Genomic DNA, 8,146 nt, shown 5'->3' with positions numbered 1-8,146 from the left:
GTCACGGGAAGTTTTTAATTAATGGTGTGTAATCTGATCTGGCCCTTCTCCCCGCTGAGCACTGCCTTCAATCAGCAGAGCCATCTGCAATTGCAATTCATAATTCTCCCGAAAGGGAGGGGGGTGCCTTGGTGATTAATACAATTAGCCTTTTATGTTGATGATTGCCTTAGCAGGAGCAGATGATGTGAGCTCAGAGCCTAGGCTGCCATGTCCCCAGTTGGCTGGCAGGAAGCCCCTCTCCACTTCCCAACCCCACTGCTACCTCTGGCTGGAAAGAGGACACACTGGGACCACACTGGGCAGGGGAGGGGTGCGGGGAGCCCACCAAGGGGCCAGGGCTCTGGGACACATTTGGGCTGCTGGGACTGAGGGGAGAGAAGAGACTTTTCACTTTCCAAAGAACATCACTTTGACTTAAAGGATTCTGTGCACCATATTACCATATTAAAAAAAAAAAAAAAAGGAAGAAGGCTACATAAAGGTATAATAGGGGTTGAAAGGGTTGAAAAAGTTGAAATACAGGCTCAGAAGTTACAGCTGGGTGAACTTAAGCAAGTTACTTAAGCATCCTGAGCCTCACTATCCTCACCTAGAAAATGGGATCTATTCAGTAAGGTGGCAGGAACCACACGGGATGAATGTGATTAGCTAGGCAGCCCCCTGACACAAATCTCCGTTGGTGGTAGGGTTGTCGCCATCATGGCGGTAGACTGCTGACTGCCATTCTCTCTTGCCAATGGTTCAGCTGCTTCCCAGCAGTTCCTAAGGCAGCCCAGCCCGCTATTACTGAAGGACCCACTTCCTCCCCATACCCCAGGCTTAGTTAGCTTAAGCAGAGGATAGTGTGTATATGAGTGTGTAGGGGAAGGAGGATCCCAGAGGAAAGAGGAGTCAAGATTCAGACCCAAAGGGCACCCAGCTGGCTTAGTTGGAAGAGTATGTGACTCTTGATCTCGGGGTTGTGAGTTCGAGCCCTATGTTGGTTGTAGAGATTACTAAAAATAAATAAATTTTTTTAAAAAAGGGAAAAACGGGGACGCCTGGGTGGCTCAGTTGGTTAAGCCGCTGCCTTCGGCTCAGGTCATGATCCCAGAGTCCTGGGATCGAGTCCCACATCGGGCTCCTTGCTCGGCAGGGAGCTTGCTTCTCTCTGTGTCTCTGCCTGCCACTCTGCTGCGCTCGCTCTCGTGCTCTCTCTCTTTGACAAATAAATAAATAAAATCTTTTTTAAAAATAAATAAATAAAAAAGGAAAAAATGAATGAAACTCAAGAAAGAAGGAAAGGCCTCCCCAGAACAGAGAGGTGGAGCACTGGAGTGACTGTGGCTGAAAGCTGGTTTGCAGGAAGATCCAGGAAATGAGAGTAAGGAGGCCAGGTGCCTATCAAGGAGTACAAAGATGCAGGACTTTGAGCATCTGGAATTTCACAGGAAAGCTAAGAAATCAAAGGGAAGCAGCCATCAGAGCTGAGCATTTAAGAGGTGGCACCGATGAAAGTCAGGGATCTCTGATTTATAGTAAGGTCAGATGATCCTGAACAAGCTGACTGGGGACTTGATGGGAGAGTGCCCGTGGTCAGGAGAGGATATAGCCTCAGTCCCTCCCAGCCCATAGCCCTGCACTCCAGGACCCTGAGCAGCAGAAGAGAGCCCCTTATCAACAGGGATGTTGACCTAGCGCCAATGCCAGGCCCCGGCAATGTCAGAGGGAAGACAGGGAGCAAAGAAGGGAGGGGAGAAGCTAAGGGCTAATCAAGAAGAAGCATCTGGCCAAACAGTGGTCACTGGGGGCAGCTGGGGCAGGGGGTCTGCATGGCCAAGTTGTGCAATCACCTCTTGAGGAGGGGCAGCTACACTGAGGAGCAGTCGCAGTCAGCCAAAGCTGGAGGGGAGGCGCGGTTAGGGAAGGGGGCTTATGAGACTGTGGAGTCTGACAGCACTAATTAGTAGGCTGCAGTGAAGGGGCAGAGAAGGGGGAAATGCAAGCTGTTTCAGAGCTCTGATTAAGTCAGCGAAAGGGACAGTTATTTTTTTTCCATTTTTAAAAAAACTTTTTATTTTTTATTAACACATAATGTATTATTAGCCCCAGGGGTACAGGTCTGTGAATCACCAGGTTTACACCCTTCACAGCACTCACCATAGCACATACAAAGGGGCAGTTATTGCCAAAACTGGGAGCAGGGGATGCCACTGATGGTGGCAGAGACTAACAACTCCACCCCAGCTCCGTGGACGTATGGAACAAGGCCCATCCAGGCCAGGGCACAGCCTGGGATCCAGAGGAGAGGCTGGGGCAGTCCTCAGTATCCAGTTGGACTGGAGGTGCCTCTCCGCCCAGAATATGCTTCCTGGTCCTCTCTGGCTGCCCTGTGTGGCCTGACGTGCAGCTTAATGTCATGGCCTCAGGCTGGTAAGCCTCCAGGGCCTCCCTCCAGAGCTCCCCAGAGCACGCAACATGCTACTTCACAATTATTTGAACACTTCTCTCCACAGCAACGTAAAGACCTTCTTAAACAAAAATTAGATTTTTAGTCTCCTCATCTCAGGGCAACAATTTCCTTAACTTGGCTATCTGTCCTCTTTTTGTTGGTCCCCAAATCATGGCCGTCCAGTTTCACGGGAGGAAAGACCTCTGATACTCTGGATTTGGTGAGCAAGTCGGACAAGGGATTGCAGTAAACACTCCCAGCTCCCTGCCCGAACAGACCTCTGACCTCCTCTGTGTTAAAGCACCCTAGGCTTTCGGTGCTGCACTCATTTCAGAACTCCACTAGGAAGTTCTAGTATTTTGGTCATAGCCTCACTGATTCACAGTGACTTTTTTCTTACCCTTCCCCAATTCCGGGGTCACATGTAATGGCTCTAGGGGCCATGAGTGGGACAGATTTTGATTCTATCCTACACATTACCTGCCTGTCTCTTTGTGCCAGATGTGCTGGAGCTGAGCTCTCCTTTTCCTATCCTGCAGCTTCCCTCAGACACAGAGAACACAGAGAACTCCCTGTTTTAAAGCTCTTGGACCACAGCTAAATAGCAGATTCCCTGACCTCCTCATCTGTTCTAGCCAACACCCTATCTCCTGCGAACAGCAAACACTTTCAGCCCAAATAACATTGATAGTAAGATGCTTGGCTATTTTATAAGAAAAAACACCGCATTGTTTTTGTAAGATGCCATTGATTATAAGATATTCCAATTCTCAGAACTATTAAAGCATGTTTTTAAGTGCATCTTACAACCAAGGAAATGATTGTTTCTCCTTCAGATCTTTGCTCTTTATTTATTTTATTTATTTATTTAAAAGATTTACTTATTTGAGAGAGAGTGAACTTGCAGGCACACGAGTGGAGGGAGGGGCAAGAGGGAAAGGGAAGAACCTCAAGCAGGTTCTGTGCTGAGCAAAGAGCCCAACAGGCCTCTATCCCACAACCCTGAGATCATAACCTGAGTGGAAACCAACAGTCAGACACTTAACCAACTGAGCCACCCAGGCACCCCAGATCTCGGTTCCTTAAATCAGATTTTAAGTGAAGGGGGAAGAGCGCCTGGGTGGCTCAGTTGGTTAAGTGTCTGAGTCTTGATCTCAGCGTCTTGAGTTCAAGCCCCGAATTAGGCTCCATGCTGGGTATGTGGAGCCTACTATGAATGAATGAATGAATGAATGAATGAATGAATGAAGCAAAGGGGAATGTAAGGTCAAAGTGGAGACCATACTGGAGGGTCTCAGATCTTCTTCCTCTAAAGGGGTTAGGCACCATTGCCCTCATATGCTCTCAACTCCAGTGCAGTGTTTCAATACCCAGGCCACGAACATGGTTAACATCTCTTCTCCCTCAGTGCCACAGAGGCCAGGGAATAAAACCCCCACTTTTTTTTCCGGGAGACGAGACACAAACCATGTCAAGCATGGACCACCATTTTGGAGGGGATAATCACCTAGCACTCCAACACCATTTATCCAACCATTTCCTACCCCACCGGGTTATCTTCCCCAGAGCCTCCAGGCCAGTGCCCTGAGAAGATGCCGAGATTAGTCATTTCCTCCTCAGGGGGCTAAGACAGCTCCGTTAAGCTGCCGACTGCAGGCAGTTTCCGTTAAAGCAAAGCAGCTGGAAAGGGCTTAGCCCTGTAATGCCAGCAGCTGTATCTCCACAGTGCGGCTTCTCTGCTGAGGGTCTGGACTCTGTCCAGAAGCGTCAGGCATTTAGCCCCAGTCAATGTATATTAACCTAGGAGGACTGAGCAGCCAGCTCCCAGGGAGGAGGAGAGGCCGTTCATTTAAGCACCCCACCCCATTTAAGCTTCCCAAGGAGGAAGAAAAATCCCAGCCCCTTCGTCTGTCTTGCTCTACTAAAATCTGGACAAACTGTCTCATCGTACAGGCAGGGGCAACTCCATTTTTTAAAATTCGCCTAAGGACAGATCCACTTGTTAGTTTTGACAACAAAAGGCCACTAACCCCACAGATGCATTCTCCTTTTTTTTTTTTTTCCTCTGAGGTCTAAAGTATTTTCTGATCCCAGGTGTGCGTATGTGTGGGCACAACAGACCGACTATCTCTTCTTGGAGAGCACTGGGCCCTGGGGTTGCTGAGGAAGAAGCTGAACAGGCCTCAGAAAGCCCTGGCACGGAGCAGGCTGCTGAAGAGAGATCACTCGACGACTTCTTACTCAAAGCCAGATGGTGAACATGAGACGGGGTGAGAGCTAATGCCACTCAGGGGGAAAGCCAATAAGCTAATCCTCTGACACGTTTCTAGAAGCAGGCTGATGGCTTTGGCTCAGAGACTCGCCTGTTCCTGGCTCTGAGCTTCAGAGCACACAAGATGCGCATGGGTGACCCAGCCACGGACTCCCACCAGGAGGAACCCCAAACACTTACACCAGCTCATCCACCTCCTTGCACACAGAAAGCAGCCCCGGCTCACCAACCAAGCCCAGGGCTCCCAGTCTACAAGATGATAAGCCCAACCAGTAAGACATTTCCTTCTCTTGTCCCAAATGCTTTCCCCAGCAGTCTGGCCCTCCCTGCTCCTTCTGGGTCATCTGTAAATAAGCACATCCGCATACAGCCTTGAGTGGAATCATTTATGTACCTAATAATATATCAACCGAGCCCACGATGCCGCTCTGAAATAGCAAGCCCACAGCTGAACTCCAGTAGGAGCTCTAATCCCCAGGTTCTTATCCCCGCTAAACTATAGATTAGTTGGTGGGAATTTAAGCCAAATCACCCCTCTGAATTTTTCAACGGGGATAAGATGACCTGCCCACCCGACATGGATGTGGAGACATCAGGTAAGACGGTGCATGAAAGCACTTGGTATCCTGTCAATCACCATGTTACATTTCCTAGAGACTTTATGGGGAATGGGTTAATTCCATCTTCACTGAAGACCAGAGAAGATATTAACTGGCAAGTGCTTTATTAGAAATCCAAATATCCATTTATACGTGTCTGAGCCTAGCACACAGATGGTGTCCAACTGTGTGAGATGGGAGAGCAATCTGTATCAAAACAATGCAACTAAATGAAGCTGGCAAGAGTTATAGCGGGAGAAGGTAGACAAAAGGAAAATTCCTGCTCCAACTCCAAGTCCCTGAAAAGTGGCCTCCTTTCCCATCCCACACAACTGCGGAGGACAAGGCTCCCACACGCTACAAGGTTATTCCTAGTGACGTCAAACTGCCTTCTGCCTGACTTCGTGAATAGAACCATCAACAAACAGAGCCTCTGAGAACTAGAGTCTAATAAATTATACAAGTTAAGAATCCTGGCCCCTGGCCTGGGGCCTTCACTTATTTACCAAACAGACCAACTACAGGGAGCAGATTTTTTTAAAAATCACTAAATTCCTAGGTTAAGTGACCATTCTCCAAATCCTGTTTATATGAAAAACACAATGACTGACAAGCCCCAACTCTGCATGCTTGAAAGCTGCTCACACCAGTAGCTGAAACCCGAGTCATGAGCAAGGCTATCATCAAAGCACATGGACCGGGATCCTACTGTATGAACTGTGCCAGCCTAAACACTGAAGTCTCTGCCCTCCCTTGTTTCTCAGATCTGGACTCTGCAACAACCCCTTCCCTGCACCTTGCGGAGCCTCAAAAAAGTGGATGCATGAGTAAGCAAACCACTGCTCGGTATCCCAGGCTCACCACGGTGGGTCTCCCAAATCTTCTTCCATCAAGAAATCAAATCCCAGGAAATCATACATTGTGTATGATTTATACATGTACATATACATATACCGTATGTATATGCCTATGTGTCTGTTTGAAGCTTGTGGTGGGCAGGGGAGCCCTGCTGTTAACGAAACCAACCCAGCAAGGCTGATGGCTTTCCTCCTTGCACTCAGCACTGCTGGTCACTTTGTGCTGCAATAATTTAAACAGGAATTTAAGAATTCAAGATCCCTTTCAATGCCATAGGTGCAGTTCATAGCCAAAAATGGCCATTTTTGTCATGGTAAATCACTTAAACACTATAGTCCTCTGATGGAAACCCAGATGCTTTCTATTTCTGCAATGAATTCACCTTCTTAAGGAAAGAGACATCCGTAGACACCAGTAATAAATGCAAATTGTTGCTGCTGAATCAAACCATGCAATGCTTGCCTGGTTAAACAAACATCAGACTTAGGAGCCTTACCTAGACCTATGGAGAACGGACTTAAAAATGTAGATTTCAGGGGTGCCTGGGTGGCTCAGTGGGTTAAAGACTGCCTTCAGCTCAGGTCATGATCTCAGAGTCCTGGGATCGAGCCTTGCATCGGGCTCTCTGCTCGGCCGGGAGCCTGCTTCCCCCTCTCTCTCTGCCTGCCTCTCTGCCTACTTGTGATCTCTGTCAAATAAATAAATAAAATCTTTAAAAAAAAAAAAAAAAGTAGGTTCTGGTTATTAGCAAGTAAGAGTCAAGTTAAAGGGCATTAAAGGCAGGGAAAGAGGCAGCACCAGAAAGGGTCAGGGGCAGGAGCTACTCCTGCTACTCCAAAGCACTGGACCCTTTCCTTAGATCTCACATCAAGGAAATACAATTTAATTAAGAAAGCCCTTGAAAGTCAAGCTGTTCCACATGAAGTACTATTAAAGAAATTGAAGATGGGTACCTATTTCCCTTTGCTAGTATCAGAATTATTTTCATGGCTGAGGTCTCTTGGCCTAGCCCGAAACTGAGCTACTGGCTGCCAACATCTGACACACAGGACCATTTCCTTTTTCACTAATGGGCCATCAGTTCCTGCATAGGGTAGCCTTGCCTTCACTAACACTATACAATCCATTTACTTCCTCCACATTAGTGACTTAAAATGCACCTTGGGGAGATACTACGGAATAGCAAATACGGAGCCAGGCCAATGCCCGGCTTGTGCAGACATAAGGAAAGAGATGGCATCTAGGACAAAGTTAAAAAATAAAATAAAACTTAACAGGCATGTGTGTGTGTGTGTGTGTGTGTGTGTGTGTGTGTGTGTAAAGCGGGGTAAGAGGAGAGGGGACCCGTCCTCTCTCAATTTGCTGAGGCAAAATCTCCCTGCTGTGAGAGCTGCCACCTCCTGGGAAAAAAGCCAGTAGGTTGCCTCCTCTCTCGGCGGTTACATATTAAGCCTGCAACTGTTTACGCTCAATCTCAGATACATTCTGTTCACCAGCCTCAGAGTTCCCAGCGCAGGTGCCCTCAGTTAATCACCCCGCTCGCTCCAGAGGCACTTCCAGCAGTGAAGGATGCTCCAGGCAGTCAGCCAGCCAGAGTCGTCTTTTTTTTTTTTTTTTTTTTAACTGCACCATTCTGGTCCCTAAAGACTTGTTTTTAAAAATTTGGTTTTTGTTTAAAGTAGTTTCTTCAAATGAGAGGCAAACAGTCAAAGGACAAATCTAGGACTTCAATTTGGACAATGAAAAGGCCTGAATGAGAAACGAAGAAACAAACTCCTGATGGTGGCCACAGTGGGGGAGGGGAGAGAATGAAAATGAACAGTAGACCAAAACACTGAGGAAAAATATTTTTCTTTAAAAAGGCGCTGAAGGTTACCTCCCAGGATAAGAACACCAACCTCACAGTCTTTTTGGGAAAGAAAAAAAAAAATTTACTTTTTTCCAAATATTCTAAATATGTGTTTTACAGACAAAGGTCACTAT

This window comes from Lontra canadensis, unplaced genomic scaffold (genome assembly GCF_010015895.1).
Source record: "Lontra canadensis isolate GAN:19392208 unplaced genomic scaffold, GSC_riverotter_1.0 scaffold59, whole genome shotgun sequence".
Taxonomy (NCBI): Eukaryota; Metazoa; Chordata; class Mammalia; order Carnivora; family Mustelidae; genus Lontra; species Lontra canadensis.
Note: the sequence above shows the minus strand (reverse complement) of the source record.